The following is an 18,020-nucleotide window of genomic DNA, read 5'->3' on the forward strand; positions in this document are numbered from 1 at the left end:
CTTGGCCCTCTTCATTATCTCCCGCAGGACATGTCAATGAGTGAGGGCCAAAGATACAGCAGTAGATGAAAGCATCCACCTAAGTTATATCCCAGATGGGGGACTGTGACAGAAACACAGAATGACTGGGGCCTTTCCGGAAGTGTTGTGGGGCTGGGCAACGTGGCCAGGACCGTTCTGGCAAAGCCATACCGGGCTTATTGATCTTGGAACGGGACTCCACCCTCCTCTTGACCAGCACACTGCCCCCTGTTTCTGCTGACTCACCTCCCTTGTCTTCTCCCTCACGGCTTGCCCCAAGCACACGCAGGGCCCGCAGGCCACCGAAGAAGTCCTCAAGGGGACACTGGACAGCTGCCTCGAAGAAAGGAAAACTTCGTTGGAAGAGAGGGACAGTTGGAGGTACGGTTCTCTTTGTGCAAACTCAAGAATTTTTTGAGAGGGAGAGGGAGCTGAGCCATGTGTCTGGCTTCACATGGAGAAATGGGCAGAGAAATGACCGAAGGGCATTCTAACGGGAAGGGCTAGCCAGAGTGAGGTGTAATCGGATATTGTAACTTATTAGAAATGGACTAGATATTGTGTTACTAAGTAGAGGGAAGTAGGTCAGTTCAGTTCATTAGATTTTTATAATTGTAGGATGTAGAAGGAAAGAGGTAGCTATTGAATTTTAGCTGCTATTATCCCAGCCTAGACTGGACAGCAACAATGTGACCCGTAATTACGATAATTGTTCAGATGGACTTCATAAACCAACCAAGATAGTTCTTTTGAAAAGAGCTTTTAAAAGTGAAAACATTTCCCCAATACACATTTTCTAGTCCGCTTGGCTGTCCCCTCTGGGCTCAGGAAAAGAAACTCAGGCAGTGCAAGTATGTTTAGCCATTGGGCCTCTTCCCAGGTTGTGAGACGTTGAGCAAAAATTCAGAGTTATTATTAGATCTAAATGGAGGCTTTTGTCAAAGGGCCTCTTGAACTGTTAGGAAATCAGAGTGCAAATTGATAATGACACACAACACATCCCCTCCTGCCGAAGGCCGCTGAGATACCCCAGAAAGAACTTGCATGGTCTCCTGCCAACAGCATGTTGCTCAACACTTGTCCTTCCCCTGAGTCAGCCTGACAACTGCATTCTTCTCTTCCTTATAAGAGGCAAAATGAGATGGATTAAAGAGGATGTTTGAACTGAGACCATTAATTTCCTTGCAGTGTGTATTCAAGTCAGATCCCCTTAGAGGAGCCTTTTGTGGTTTCATAAAATTACAACTTTGGCTATTTGGCTGCCTCTTCCAAAGCATAAATTTGGCTTCTAAAGAAAATGTACTTCATAGAAGAAAGGAAAGAAATGAGTATGTAGTTATCTTAAATATATTCATTTTATGTAATAGTTCTGTTATGCAAAGAAACAATTACAGTATTAACTCCTTATTAATAAAAGAAATCATAAAAAGCAGTCTTCATAAAACTTAGAAGGCTGCTCTGATTTCTATTTGAAAAAAAAAATAACAAAGGTTTTTCCCTAACAGTTTACGAACGCTTAAAAATACTTTTTTAAACTGTCAGGTTTAAAAATAAATGTTGATCTCTTTTCTGAGACTACTGCAAAACTTTTTTTTTTTTTTAATTTTCAGGGGTTAGGTGAGACCCTTTCACAGAGGAAATGCATGTGCGTGATGTCTTGCAGGGAAATTGGAGAATGGATTGTTCCACCTGCTCATCTGACCATTTCTGGTCCATTAGCTTCCCTCAAATATGCGTTATAGTGTTCTGTGTGCCGTCCAGGGCTCACGAGACAGCAATATTATTTCAGATTCTTCTTTGCAGACCGTTTCTATGCTCCAAACTCATAGCATAGTACTTCACACGTGGCAGGAAGTCCATTTTATTTAATGAAGCCTTAAATGCTCTGTGGGTTAGACAAACTTTTGGTTGATTTGAACTCATAGAAAACAAAACTCAATTTCTACCATTGAAGAAAGACAACTTGGGTCTTTGGAGTCCGATCCACCATACGGGGATGAAGTTCAGATTTGGGTAGACAGAGTGATATTGCTAAAGATGCCCTTACTAGCGATCTGCAGCTTTCTCTCTAGGCCCAGTGCTGTGTGACTTGGAGCAATTGTCTCCACTCTCTGGGCTCTCAATTCTCTACTGAGCTCAGCGGTTCTCCATGCCCACTGTACATAGAATCCCCACTGGAGATTTTTTAAACACCCATGCCTGGAGCCCACCTCAGACCAAATACTTCAGAACATCTAATGGGCATGGCCCAGCTGTGTGTTTTTAAATGATTCTCCAGGTGATTCCAAAGTGAAGCTGGGTTTAAACCATGGCTCTAGGTCAGCACCTCTCAAACTTTAATGTGATGGGAATGGCCTGGGATCTTGTAAAAATGCAGGGGCTGATCATCAGGTCTGGGAATCCAGCATCTGAAGCAAGTACCCAGGTGATGCTGGCTGGCTTTGCTGCACTTGGGAAAATCTAGAACCTGGGAGGTTATAAAACATGTGAAAGACCCCACCGCAGGCCCACTGAGTTGGATCCTGTATTTCCAAAGAGTGCTAGGTGATTTCTAACACATCAAAGTTTGAAAATTACTGGTGTCGATAATCCATAATAACCCCTCTGGCTCGAAAACATAAGTGTTTCAGGGTATGGCCTTTGCCCACTTCCATCTCATCTCCTGCCCCTCTCCCTGTGCTCACCACGCTCCTTGTAATCATCCAAATGTGTATTGCTTTGCCTGACTTCGTGCCTTTGCATTACGGGTGTGTCATTCCCATTATAGTGAAAAAATGCTTCCATTTTACCTGATGATTTTCTATTCTTCCTTCAAGATTTAAGTATCAAGTCATCCGAGGAAACTAGATTTAGTATTTCTAACAACCACACAGCCCTAGGTTAGGTGCTAACTCTGCCGTACTTCCTCATATTGAACTGATATTACCCACTTACGTGCTTTATTACCCATCTAGAACGTAAAATTCTGGAGTGACAAAAATACATCTTATTGAGTTTTTTTCTATCTATCAAGTTTCCTGGTATACACTATACATTCCTACTTCTTTTTTTTTTTTCAAGAAAAAAAAGCGTTCATAAATTTCCTGGTATACACTATACATTCCTACTTCTTTTTTTTTCCCTAAAATAGGGAGAGAGGGGCAGAGAGAGAGAGGGAGGGAGAGAGAGAATGTCTCAAGCAGACTCCATGCGGAGCGTGAAGCCTGACATGGGGCGCGATCTCACAACCCTAAGATCATGACCTGAGCCGAAACCAAGTCAGATGCTTAACTGATTGAGCCACTCAGGCACCCCCACTTCTACTTCTTAATATAAATTCTAATTAGGATGGAGATCTCAGTAGGTCCTTCATATCAATCTGTTCTTTCTGCTCTGAGTGTTAGTAACAGGATTGTGTGGCTGTAGTAATTCAAGATGGATTTCCTACCACAGGCTAAATCTGTTGTGTCCTAAAGAGATACTGGAACATGTGAGCTCTTGAAAGCTCAAGACCCCCAAAATAAAGCAGCTTTGGTGGGCTATCTTCACTAATGGTAACAGATGAGTGAGAAGGGCATTTACTCACTTGATTTCTGTGCTTCTTATATTTTTGACATTTATCAAAGCTGATGTTGCTTCCCAAAGGCCAAGGGAGGAGAGATGGAACAGATCATTTTCATTCTCTTGGTCTTCTCTTGGTTGTTTCCCAGGCTGACTGACAATAATTTGCATCCTGTCAGGGCCCATAATTTTTGGTTGTTAAAGAAAGACACATGGTATTGCCAAAGAGCTCCAAGACCTTTACTCAGTGTAGTGTGACCTGAAGGATATGGGAAATGTGGGAGGGCCATTTACTGTGATTTTCTCCCTGTGGCCCACACTGGAAGTGTCCTGTGAAACAATAAGAGACCTCAAGGCCGCATTTTCTCTCAGCTTAGTTTTGCATTCAAATTATGTATATGTATTAAATTCAATGAATATCTATGAGATGTCACCTGTGTGTCAGACTGTGTTAGACATTGGGGATACTGACTTCAATGAGTCATAGATTTTTACCTCACAGGAGTTCCCTACTACAGATAAGGAGGACCATGCAGCTAAGTGTTATCCTAGAGAATAAGGTGCCATAAGAATATAGACCAAAAGACAATTAATTCTATTGCATATGTTATAAAAAAAGATAGCAGGGGCTAGTATGTCAAGGGAAACTGAGAAAATGAAAGAATTACTCAAAATAGAAGGAGGAGAAAGAGCTTTCTAAGTAGGGGACTAGCCGAGTCAAGTCAAGAAGACAAAATACCATTTTAGGCTATATTATAGCACTAGAATTAAATTTAATAATGCACAATCTTAAATATAAATGTTTTTCTCACTTATATAAATTTTTTTAAAGATTTTATTTATTTATTTGACAGAGAGAGACACAGCAAGAGAGGGAACACAAGCAGGGAGAGTGGGAGAGGGAGAAGCAGGCTTCTGGCAGAGCAGAGAGCCCAATGCGGGGCTTGATCCCAGGACCCTGGGATCATGACCTGAGCCAAAGGCAGATGCTTAACGACTGAGCCCCCCAGGTGCCCCTCACTCATATAAATTTTTAAAAATACTTCAGGGTATTATCCAATCATTATTCACTGATAATCTGAATAACACCATGGTATACCAGAAAGTCCAAGAAAATGTCAGAGGAAAAAGTGAAATTAATACCTAAAATATGATGATGAAACGAACTTTAGCTCAGCTTGAATTAAATGTGGCAAAGATGAGGCAGCAACTCTAAGACATTTGGACATTATTTTGCGAATTAAGAGGCTGAGCATGAGGTCTGTTCCACTACATAGAATTGACCTTTCCTGGGAGTATTACCAATTAAGGATTACATTAAGCAAATTCTCAGCCAGGTTCTTGTGGGCCAGACAGGCAATGTGAATGTGTACTTTTGAATTTTAAGGGAAGGTAGGCCCCTGCCTCAACCTAGAGTCAAGTTTGATCCATTTTAGTGTCCTTATGTTCCCTTAGAGTTTTTGTTTGTTTGTTTGTTTCAATTCTATCCATTCCCTGAACACCTTACTCTTTTTGAGTCTTGGCTTAAGCACTATTCAAAAGGTATTAACAGATACGCCAGGACAGGCTCTTTCCAATGTTTTGTTAGCTCTCCCACTGTATTTGGCATCCGACAGTATCCATACCTATATTATCTATGTCTGTATTTGCATCTATACAATCCGTATCTATATTCTTCCAAGATATTTTATTCAGATGTTTAGTTAATGTTTCAGTTTCTATTGCTGTGTAACAAATGACCCTGAAACTTCTCTGAAATAAGAGCAATAGTAGGTTCTAGAGATGATCTTGTCTTGTACAGATGACTTTTGGTGATTTATTTACAAGTAAAAACAGATGACTATTATACAGACAAAAATAAGGTTGGAAATACTAATAAAGTAGGAACTAAGACATGATGTACGTCTACCACTGAAATGTGCTTGTGCTTTATGACAGTATGGTTATTCTTGGTCTACTCTCCTGATTCTTTGCTTATCAGTGGGTACCCTGGCAGGCACAGAGAGGGAAGCTAGAGAAAAAGTTAGGGTTTAGTCAGAACAGAGCTTAGGGTGAAGAACAAGGTGCTGGTCTTGGTCTCATTGACATAAGTTAATCAACAACTTCACATATATTGAATTCAAATTTTGGAGAAGATTTTGGAGGGGGAGTGGCAGGGTCCCTTTTGCAATAGCATTTATAGTGATTACAGAGAGTGGAACCAGGAAGTAAAACAGGTGAGGGTTTCAACGCTAATTGGAAATAGATTTGCGTCTTGGCAACTAGCCTCGAATAAATCACATTGTTAAAATATTTTTCGAAGATGAAGGGAACAATTTAAAAAAAAACAAAAAACAAAAAACAAAAAGTCATGACTAGACACAGCCTTATGTGTCCAGAATAAAGAGATCCTGAAAACATCATAGGAATGAAAATTAACAGGCATCAGATTTCTCATTAGTAACACAAGACGCTGGAATACAATGGTGTAATTCTTTCATAGTTCCAAGGGAAAATATTTTCAACATAGAACACTATAGTTAGCTTTGGTGGAAACTTGTGGTTTCCTACTCAGCAACCATTTTTTCTCTTCCTGTTTGTAGGTACATCTCCAGTTCTGTTGCGTATCTGCTGAGCAGGAATATGCTAAGGAGGGAAGGCCCCTTCCACAGCCATGGAAAACGAATTATTGGTCTAAATCATTTATGACAAAAGCATTCCTCTTTGCTATTGATTATTCAAAGTGTGGGACTGTCATGCAGTTCTAACTAAGAAGTCTTCTGGGCCTTTGAAAACAACTGTTTTCCGGATAGAAAGATAGAGCTATTCAAGAAGGTCTCTTTTCCCCAGCAGTCCATCTTCCTGCCTCAAACTCAGTTATTTGAGGATATTATGCTTGGATCTGTGTCATCCATCTTGTGACTACAAGGTGCTAAGCCAACACACTGCTGGTGGCCAAAGAGAATAATGGAAAGAGCCTAGGTCATCGATAACATTGTTTAGCCACTGCACCAACACTGGTACCACCTACCTCCACATTTCCTGTTATTTCAGATAATCAAGGATCTTTTTCCCTTGAGCTGTTGTGGGGATGGTTTGTCACTTGCAGCAGAATGTATCATGAATGCTACCTGGGCCAAATGACCTATTAGGCATAAGATGTAAAGATATTTTATTTTCAGACTTGGGAATGGCCAAACATTTATATGTCATGCATTCCTTTTTAGCAATTTACCTGAGGATTTATTCCGGTAAATTGAGGAAGGCACTCAGGAAAGGAAACAGAATCCACCCCAAAGGAGCACTAAGGGAAGTGCTGGGGCGGGAGCATAAATCGTGGAGGCAGGAAACCAGGTTGGAAAAAAAAGGAGAAAGATTTGGAGGTGTGCATCAGGGAGGGAGAGTGGGAAATCTCCAGAAAAGAAAAAAAAAAGGGTACTCAATGGATAGAAATGATGATTGAGAGTTTGGGCTTCAATAACCATATGATCGTATAATAAGGGGAAATAAATACAGAAAGAAAGAAGGTAACTAGGAGCCCCGGTATGAGCATCTTGGAGAAGGAAGCTAGAGAGTAAATAAGACCTGGTACCAACATGGAAAGAACCACATAGCCGCACGCTGATCAAGTGAGGTAAATTGAGGAGAGAAGTCATGTCATCTGAGTAAGTAGGGATATTCACCTTTGGGAATTCCGTAGATCTTAGCATCTGATCCAAATAGGCGTAGCAGTGAAGAATGATCCTCTAGTTCTCAAAATTAAATACAAATAAATGTAATATAATCACATAAATGCAAATGGACAGAATTAACCTTTAGATAAGGAATAGGTTTTAGTCGTGGTTGCCTGGCAATATAGACAAAATGATGTTATTGATAAGGTTAAAGTATAGTGGACATTAAGCCGGAATTCACGGTAGGGTAGAAACTGATACAAAGCGTAAAGGCATTAGTGTCCTTAATTTACAATCTGGTAACAGCTATTAGATATTGGCCATCTCTGGTGGAATAAAAAAGAGATGTTTAAATATGCTATTTAATGTTACAAGCAACCGACAGAATAACTAAGAAGAATAACATTTGGAGATTTGGCGAAGAATAGTAGTGTCAATGAGCAAAATCTTTATCTTTTATATTGGAATATCTCACACAATCCTCTTGCCCCCTATTTGTCTTGAAACCCCATCTCAGACTGTCACCTACTCTGTGAAACAGTCACTTGTGACCCTTGCTCCCAGGCCCAATGTTAATAACTGTGTGCCCCCTCAGTTTATTTTATTATTTTATTTCTCCATCCATTCAACAATACTCTGGAGGGGTTAGTCTGTCCCACGCTGTGCTGTAGGTGCTAAAGATACAACTGCATGAAAGGCATGACATATATGGGCACTCTTCTCATGGAACTGACACTTTATAAGGGAAGAAAAGAATTAAAGATCTGATTATAAAACTAGATAAGGAATTACAACTGTGAGAGGGGCTCCCTACATGTAGGGAGCAGGGAGAGTGTAGACACACAGGCGTGGACCTAGTTTGGGGAATCCAGGGAGGCTCCCATGAGGAGGAGATGTCTGATCTGCTCCCTGAAGGATGATAGACATTAAGTAGATGAAAGTGTGAAGGTGTGAAGAAAAGAACAAGGTATGAGGAGCCTGGTACAAGGCAGGAAGGAGTATACCATCAAAAGGAGAAACTCTGTAAAGGCCCCATGCTGTTGGAATGTGGGGAGTCCAGGAGAGAAGCTCAAGACAGCACTGGTGGGGCGCCTGGGTGGCTCAGTTGATTAAGAGTCTGCCTTCACCTCAGGTCATGATCCCAGGGTCCTGGGTTTAAGTCCCACATCGGGCTCCTTGTTCAGTGGGGAGTCTGCTTCTCCCTCTGCCTGCTGCCCGCTCTGCCTGCTGCTCCCCCTGCTTGTGCTCTCTCTATCTCTGACAAATATATAAATAAAAATCTTAAAAAAAAAAAGAAAAGAAAACACTGGTGAGGGAAGCAGGGATTACATCTTATAAGGCCTTGAGACCACGTTATGGGTTTTGTCCTTTTCAGAGAATGAGGAATCCAGTGAAGATTCTCCTCAGTGAATTTTGTTAGTGAGTGAGTTGCAGCCTGTGGATCAAATCCAGCCCACCACCTGTTTTTATAAATAAAGTTTTATTGGAACATAGCCATGCTCTTTGTTTGCCTACTATGTATGGCTGCTTTCACATTGTAATGGCAGAATGGGGTAGTTGCAACAGACACTGCATGGGATGTTAAGCCTGAAATATGTTTTCTTTATAGAAAATGATCCTTGGGATATATCATCCTATGGACAATGCAGAGAACTGTTCATGCTTTTATGCTAGCACCTACTGTGCTAAGATCATCTGTATACCTATTGGATTTCCCCATTATTATACTGTGAGCTCGTTTTGGAACAGGGACCATATTCAATTCATCTTAATTTCCCTAACGTCTAACACATTATCGGTACCATGAACAATTCATTGGTTGAATCAATTCTTCTCATTTACCTCATAGATCATCTAGACCAGCTGCTGATTTAACTGACTTGAAAACTAAGGTCAAGGGGGTTTGTGGGACCTTCCCCCAAACACTCAACAAGTTATTATCCATATTAGGTATCAAATCCTGATCTCTTGACTATCATTCTTGCCATCTCTGTTCTTACTTTGATTCAGCTGTCCAAATAATTTGAGTATCACTAGAACCAGGAAACTGGGAATATGTATCTACTTATAGAGTCATACTCTGAGAGCCATGATGACTCATTTATGAGGAAAAGATGCCCAGGAGCTTTGTCTAAATCTGTGTTATCTTCATTTCTATAGAGCAGAGGTTTGTGCGTTATCTTAGCAAGCCGAGCTCAATGAAACAGGCTGGAAAGCTCTGAGGATTCTGTGAGGACTCCTACATGGAGGTCAGGGATGCGGAAGGCTCCGTATTGCTGTTCCATATGCCTGTTTGCCCTTCCTATTAGAAGGCTGGAGATATAATTAGGAGACAAGCACCACAGATGCTGCAGTTTACAATAACCAGAAGAAACCACCGAAACGGGTAAGACATGAAAGGATAATTTTGCTTATACAAAATAGCAGACTGCAAACTAAAACCAAGAAAAACAAACAGGCAGATGGAAAGAGTGGGGAAGGCATTGGCACAGCTGTGAGCGGGATTTAGACACCCAGATGCAACATAATTTGGGGGGATGGGTGGGAGAGGAAGAGAATCTGAGGGGAAAAAGAAAAAAAAACAAACCCGAGATACAAAAAAGATACTGGAGAATAATGAGTTTCTCGTCTCTCCACCTGCTGCTTAAACTTTTTCACATCCCCCTCCTCATACCCTGGTTGCTGAAAGTCATTTCCTGGGGGACGGGAGGAAGGCACCCAAGGACAGAAAAGATAAACAGGCGTCCTTCCTAACACACAGAAGGCACTGGCAGGAAAATCAACAGCTATGCTTGCAGTGGAAGAAGAAAGACATAGCCATTACCCAGAAGAGGGTGAAGAGTAGTGTTTGGTTTTATTATTAGCAGCATTATTTAGATAACAACACATGTGCAGGGCTCCCTTTCCCAACAGAGTCATGGCGTGGGGAGGGGCAAGAAAGGGCGAACCACTGTGCTTGGAGTTTCAACAGATGCATTAACCACTGTCATGGAAACTGCAAACATCATCGTGGTTAATCCCCCTCCCCCAACAACAGCAGCAAAATAACTCAGTGATGTATTGTCTTCTCTATTTTTAGGGGTTGGGAGACTGAAGGTCAGTGGGTAGGAGGCAAGATTTAAACCTAGGACTTTATGATAATCTAGAGTGTCTTCTCCAACCACTTAACAGGCAAACACAAACCCAAGTCATCAGAAGAAGCGCTTCTGTTATGTCAAACCAAATGGGACACCCAAAGGGAGTGACGATGGTGCCTCAGCAGAGAAGGTTCCATTGCCCAGAAGAGACATGGCCAACGCGTGCTTCGCTCTGCTGTGCAGCCTGAGCCCTGTGATTTCATTTCTCTCCAAATGCTCATCATTTTCCTTCCTTTTTTTTTTTTTTTTGTACAGTTGGCTGTTTATGCTTTTTACACCCACTGCACTGTGAGCCCCTGGAGAACAAAACTTGGGCATCATTCATCCTTATATCCCCAGAACCAGAAAAAGCCTGCTCCTCCTTAAGGCTGCTACATGGCCCAGCTCCAGGGGTCCCACGGCCATGGGTGTCGGTGTGCAGCACAGGGTTTCACCACCGAGCAGGTGATCAATGAGGGGTGACAAAGGCATGGTCCTCTCCAGCCAGCCAGCTTCCAAGAAGTTCTTTGTCACAACTGACATCTCCCTCCTCTGGGTTCTCAGGGTGCTCTACTTGATGCCTCCCTTTCCCCATCCCTGCTCTTCACCATGCGCTCTTCACAGTCCCAGGGACCAGCTGATACTCATGCCTAGAGCTGTTTATGCCCATGCTGGCTTTCCCTTAAGGTTCCTTGTAGTGGCCTGGTCAAGTGATGCGGGTACGTATTTTGAACAAAATAATGTGATTCTTTTCTAAAGAAGATTTCCGTATGTCATGGCTTATACATCTTTTACATGTAATCAATGCTCAGTGATGTCTTGTCATCCCTGTTGATTCCTTTATCCCCTCCCTGAAACTGCGGGAGCAGCACGGTGCTGGGCTCCTCGGTCCGGGCTGTGAATGGTTTCCTGATGGTGATGGGGCCTCTCTGCATGCTGCCACAGGAAATGGGGCAGAGTTCCCACATCGTGGAGGATACATCTCTTCATGGGAAGAGAAAAACTGTAGTTCTGCATTCCAGCTCCTGGGCTGTTCACACCAGCTATTTTGGGGAAGGGGGAAGCCAGTCTCACAACACTTTCCCCAGAGAAAAGATGCCAATGTCAATGTCAGCCATTAGGAAACGTCATTAAAGCAGATGAGAAACGGGCTGTGGACATTTTTATGAGCCCAGAATACTCTGGTTGGAGATTTTATGGAGACCACAGGAAACCAGAGAGACAATGACATTCATACCCTTTTTTAGAGTCTGGTAAGGAGCAATTTTTGTGTATGTGTGCTCAACAGGGTATGTTTTTGAGAGGGAAAGCTACTGTTGGAGGCCATGTCAAAGCAAGCCTTATTCAGAGAACTTGTGGATCCGTTAGCTATAGAATGCTCCAGGCCAAGTAGCTGTGGGCTCAAAGCCCAAATCCTTCCAGAATTGCAAAGAAAACCCTTCCTTTTGATTCCAGGATACTCTGGAACGCTGTTCTGCATAAGTCTCTATGGTTGCAACAGTCTACCTGTCATTCTCTTCTATATATTCATTTTCTTCTTTTTTCACATGACACAATGGGGCTCAGAAAGGTTGAGGAACTTAGACAAACACAGAAATGGCCAGCAGTGGAATCACAACTTGACGGTGCATTTTCTCCATTACCATGTTGCCTCTTCACCCAGGCCCAGAGGTGCAGATTTAAGGCAGGGATAGGAAAAAGGCTGTGCCTGGAAAATTGTCCCCAGTGAAGTTCCACCCCCCCAACCCCCAACCACCCTGGGTCTTTATTTAGATCTAGTAGCTCAGCAGAGGTATTTTTCTCTGTAAATCAGCCTTTAAGATATTGAGCCACACAATGAAATAGGAGGGAGGTGTGCAAATTCCTGGCAGTTTGCTTTCTGCCTTTCCAGTATTGCAATTGTTTGTTTTCCTGGAGTCCTACAAGAGGGAAGGGGCAGATTATCCAGAATATTCCTGAAATGCAGAGCTTTCCTATTCATACTGACATCTTGTGGCAGTCGTGTATTACTGCAGCATGCATTGCCTCGTGAGCCGAACATTCAATTTTACCAATATTTTTTCTTCCTCTTCCATACAGTAATCGGACCAGAAGTTACTAAGCACCTAGCAGGTGCCAGGCACTGTGCTAAGCACTTGGGGACATTCAGACATACTTACAGAAGAACGGTGGCCGAGACCGTATCCGAAGCTATTATAGCAACACACCCCTGATAAATAATAAGATCTAGAAATCAGTGAGCATCTGCCATGCGGGTTACCAGGCGCTCAGTAATAACTGTACTATCTGCTCTGCATTTATTAACCCAGTTAATCTTCATGAGGACCCTATCTGGTGAGCATCCTCACTCCCATTTCAGATTTGAGGAAACTGAATCCATGAGAAGTCATTTAAATGATCCAAGTTTAAAAGCCTTGTAAGTAGGGAAGTTAGTTTTCAAACTCTGATTTTCCGTATCCCAAAGCCGGAGCTACACCATTCTGTGAACAAATAGCCGGGAGAGAGAGTGATTCCAATGGTGAGGTGGCATTTGAGAAGGCATTAAAGGATGGCCAAGTTTATTCTATGCGATTTAGGCCACGGAGATAATGGGTTATCAGACCTTCCACAGGCCTAGTGGTTAAAGTCTGTTCAATTTAATTCAATTCTCCAGTAACAACAACAAAATAACAAAAAGCCCAGCTATTAACATCACTGTGTATATGCTTCAGCTAGTTTTCTTGTGCAAACTTATAAATATGTGAATATGTAAACAACAACAACATAAGAATCATACTGTATGTGCTGCTTGGTAATCTGCTTATTTGAGCAAATTTATTAGATTTCTACTGCTGTATGCCAAATTACCAGAAACTTAATGACTTAAAACAACACTCATTTATCTCAGGGTTCTAGAGGTCAGAAGTCTGGGCAGGCTCAAATGGGTTCTCTACAGACAGTACCCCAAGGGCACAGTCAAGGTATCTTGGGGCTCTAAGGCAGAATCCACTTCCAAGTTCATTCAGCAGCAGTTAGTTCTTTGTAATCATAGGACTGAGGATTGTATGGTTCTGCTGGGTGCCGGCCAGAGATCCCTTCTTCCTGCCTAGAAGCTGCTGTCAGGGCCTTGTCAGTGAGTTCTCCATCTCAGCAATGGAGAACCTCCTTCTCCGGGAGTCTCAGAAGCCTTTGAATTTCCCTAACTTCCTCTGCTGCTACTATCTGGAGAAATCCCTTGATATTTAAAGGCCTCTTTTCATCACGTGAGCCCCACTTGGAGGATCTCCCCTAGTTTAAGATTGACTGATTAGTAACTTTAATTACATGGCAAACTTCCTTTGGCCATTAAATGGAATATATCATGGAAGTGCCACCCGGGGCCATCTTGGAATTCTGCCTACTGCATTTAACAAGCATTCTTTCTACACACATTCATTGAGGGTCTGCTACATGCTAGATTCTAAGCTTCAGAGCTACGACAGTGAACAAATCAGATAAAGGCTCATGAAACACACCAGCATTCTGAAAAGAGAAAAAGTTTCTATATCATGGGATATGACTTTGCTTTTTTGTTTTTTTTTTTCCCACTGATGGGACCGTGTAATCCCATTGTATAAATAAACCATAATTTAAGTAAATAATTCCAAAATTGGACAATTTAGGTTATTTTCCAGGTTGCATTTATAAACAACACTGCAATGGACATTCTTTTGCACTGTTATCAGTGACTGGTAATAGAATTTATGGGTAAAATGTATGATTTTGATACATAATATCAAATTGTTTCTTGGAAAACCCATACCAGCCAACATTCCTGCCAATTTTTTTCATCTTTGTAAATCTTTCTAGTGAGATTGAACATTTTATCTTATATACATATATGTATCATATTTATAACTTTTTAGATTGTTCCTGGTCAATCCTTTGTGAATTTTTCCACTAGGATTTTTTTTCCTTTTTATCATTTTATTAGACATTTAAATATTTAATGTATTAACTTCACTGTCTTACACAGTGCAGATTTTATCTTAGCTCATTGTCTTGTCATTTCATTTATGACATCTTTTGATAGAAGAGATTTTTTTCAATCTAATTTATTCATGTCTTCCTTTATGGCTGTGCTTTTGGAATAATGGTAAAGCCTTTCTCACCCCCTTATGTAAGCATGCACGTATATTTTCTTTGAATTAATTTTTCTTATGGAAATTTTTAGCTTGGCCCTAAATTAAGGATTTTAGGTTATTTTTTCAAAAGTGTAACCAGTTGCTCTGCCATTGTCCCATGAATACACCAAACATTTCAACATGTCTATAATGTGTACAAATTCTTTGTTCTCTTCTGAACTTTCCATACAGTTTGGCTGCTCTGGCTTTCCTGGAGGACCCCCACCCTGGCTCGATTGTTAGAGCTTTATGATATTTTGAGCTCAATAAGCTAAGCCCTCCTTCGTTACTTTTATTTAAACTAAAAGGCTTTAGAAACACAATGAATTAACTTCCTATGTCCCTGTGTTCTTCTCTCAGCCCACATCCACGCCCCAGTTAAAGATGCCCTGGGAGGGACGCCTGGGTGGCTCAGTCAGTTCAGCGTCTGCCTTTGGCTTAGGTCATGATCCTGGGGTCCTGGGATCGAGTCTCACATGGGGCTCCCTGCTCAGCGGGGAGCCTGCTTCTCCCTCTGCCTGCCACTCCCCCTGCTTGTGCTCTCTCTCTCCTTCTCTCTCTGACAAATAAATAAATAAAAGGTTTGAAAAAAAAAAAGATGCCCTAAGAGTATCTGCTGACACCTCTCTCTTTTTCACTTCCTAACCTTCTACCTCCAAACAATTCTACCGTACTGATTTCACCCACCATTCTTAGATACATCAACTTTCTTCTCCCAGGCTCCTACCGACTTGGTCCCGATTGTGGTCTCTGCCCAGTCTGTTGAGAGACCTCCTGACCAGTTTAGTTTGTCTTCAGGCTTGTCCAACCCATTCTCCACCACAGTCATTGTCTCAATGGCTGGTCTGGTCATATCTCTGCCGCGTAGGAAAGCTTCAACTGCCCCCCACCACCTGTGATTTCAGGTAGGAGCTCTTTAGTCTGAAGACTTTATATTCTGCTCCTCATCTGTCTTTCCAGCCGCACCTCCTTTGAGACGTGGTCTCGCCACTTCATTCTGCTTGCTCTCCCCGACCCCATGGCAGGCATGTATGCCTCACTTCCACCTCTTTCCCTCTTTCTGGGTGCAATCTTGTTCGCCTGCTGTGCCCTTCCTCATTGCTCCTGCTTCCCGTGCCAACGAGCTAACACCTGCCTCTCCTGTTAGGACTGAGCCCCGATTTCACTTTCCAGAAGCATTTTGTGACATTTCCCAGCTTTCCTCCCCCCGGATTCTACTTCAGACCCCACCTCTCATTTTCGCAAACACGTGGGGAGCAAGTTAGTGGTTTTTGTACTATCACATTATTATTGTTACTTCTCCACAGAATATTATCATTTTCTACGTAGGTGCTTGTTTTTGATTCATATAAATTACATGAATGCTCAGGTCACATCTCAAGGATGTATGAATTTACAGCCCCTGACAGGCTCTAAGCATGACAAAACCTAATACATAGATAAATAAATAAATTCTCTCTCTCTCTCTCTCTGTAAAAACTCTAAAGCTATTTAAGTTTCTATAGCACACCTGCCAAAATTTATCATCTTTGCTTACCCCTTTCTTCAGTATCATCTCTTCTAATTTCATACCTTCTGTTTTGATCATGGCCCTTAAAACCAATCTGAACTCTGCTTTAAAGGACAGAATGATCCTTCATTTGGGGGAAATTTTGTCTTATAAGTTAAGCAGAGTTCGCATGGATTTTGTACAGCCTTTCCCTCCCCCTTGCAAATTTCACAGTCTCAGACCTAAAGGAATCAGGACATTTTCTTCTTCCAGGCTGCAGAGTACCTTTATGACCAAGTTCCCACGTGCTAGCACTTCCCGGAGCCCAGTGGTCGCAGTTCCGGGGAGACGAGTAGGAGCTTTCAACAAAAATATGCTGCCTGGCTCTGTAGACCTCTCTGAAATTAACTTCCCATGTTATCCAGGTTGCTATGGAAACCAACATGTCAGATCAGCACAAAATAAGATAAAGACTTGGGAGAAGCCACTGATGCTACCTTTTTTCCAGTCTGTCTCGTTCTTTGTGCAGATGTGTGTGTGTGTGTGTGTGTGTGTGTGTGTACGTGTGTGCCTGAGTGTGTATCTGAAGGAGTGCTTAGTGTCAAAAGCCACGTTGTCCCTTTGTCACTGAGGGTATGTACCTTTCTACCCTTCTCAGAGTGGGGACTCCCCAGCTGTTCTTTACTCCTGTTGGGGCTTCCTCCCAGAGGCAGCCCAGTCTGTGGGTCCCCAGGGAGAGCTTACATCTTTCCTATCAACATCTAAATGGAGACTCCGGAGAAGAAATAGTTACGTAGGGAGAAATAACCCACCATTGGTCGTGAGGACTAAGCCACATTCCACAGAAAAGAAAAGAAAAAAACTGTGGTCGGTGTTTTGCTAATGTCTCTGCTGTTCATACAGGGCTCCAGTGCAGAGCCAGGGAAAACATTTTATTCAGACCTCGGAGGAGGAGGCTCTTGTAAAAGTCCTTGTTTCAGCTGGGTCAGGGAACCCACCCAGGCAGCACGGTGGGAAATGTTTCCAACGTTAGAAATTCCAGCTGGATGCTGTGGTTGCTTTGGCCTCTAGTTTGGAATAAGGTAGACTAATGAGAAAAGCCCAGTTGCTGGCTTAGCCTCACTCAGGCTTTCATTCACTAGGATGGCAAGATGGGCAAAGCCCTGAGTTCCTGAATGTTCTCGGCTGCTTCCTAGATACCCCGGGTTGGAAGGAAATGTGGCGGTCTCTGGTTGCTTAGGTATTTGGGGCAGTATGTTGATGTGAGTGAAGTCTGGAGTTCAAACCCCTGGATGAGGATCTCCAACAGTTCTGAGCACTGCTTGTGCACCTGTTACCGTCTGAGGTGTTTCAGACATATTACTTGAAAGTCATTAATTCTCACATCAAGACTATATGCCACAGATTATCCAGGTTTTGCAGATGCAGAAACTGAGAAGCAAAGAGGTGGGGTAGAATGTTCAAAATCACACCGCTAGTGAGAAGCAGTATTGGGGATTTGATCTCAAGCTTTCAGGGCATCAAACCTCTTTCCTTTCCATGGATTTTCGACCTTCCCATTAGAACGTACTAGCTACTGAAGAGGCACACGCAGTTCTAAGAGCGCCCTAGGGTCACACGCTGCTGTGTTTGCCTAGTCCCTACCTTACATGTATATGTACGTATTTCAAAGCGCACCCTTCAAGACAGTGTTAATAACTCCATTGAAAACCTGTCTTCTGTACTGGGGGAACTAAGTGCCCTATTTTGGATGAGTCAGCAGAAAAACATTACCTTTTGACTTCCTTCCTTCTTTCCTTCCCCCTTCCCCCTCCCTCCCACCCTCCTTTCCTTCCTTCCTCCCTCCCTCCCCTCTTTCCTCCCTCCCTTACCTTCCTTCCTTCCTTCCTTCCTTCCATCCTTCCTTCCTTCCTTCCATCCTTCCTTCCATCCTTCCTTCCTTCCTTCCTTCCTTCCCTCCTTCCTTCCTTCCTTCCTTCCTTCCTCCCCTCCTTCCTCCTTCCCCCTTCCCTCCCTCCTTCTCAATAATTCAACAAGTGACTTAGGAGCATTTATTCTG

General features: G+C 42.5%; 1 long non-coding RNA gene across 1 annotated transcript; it reads left to right on the forward strand.

The window, feature by feature from the left end:
• Positions 1 to 278: 278 nt before the first annotated feature.
• LOC113936944 lies at positions 279 to 14,942 on the forward strand. Its single transcript, XR_003524427.2, has 3 exons — positions 279 to 402; positions 9,375 to 9,600; positions 10,386 to 14,942. It is a non-coding gene; the product is annotated as an uncharacterized LOC113936944 (long non-coding RNA).
• The last annotated feature ends 3,078 nt before the right edge of the window (positions 14,943 to 18,020 follow it).

This window comes from Zalophus californianus, chromosome 8 (assembly GCF_009762305.2).
Source record: "Zalophus californianus isolate mZalCal1 chromosome 8, mZalCal1.pri.v2, whole genome shotgun sequence".
NCBI lineage: Eukaryota > Metazoa > Chordata > Mammalia > Carnivora > Otariidae > Zalophus > Zalophus californianus.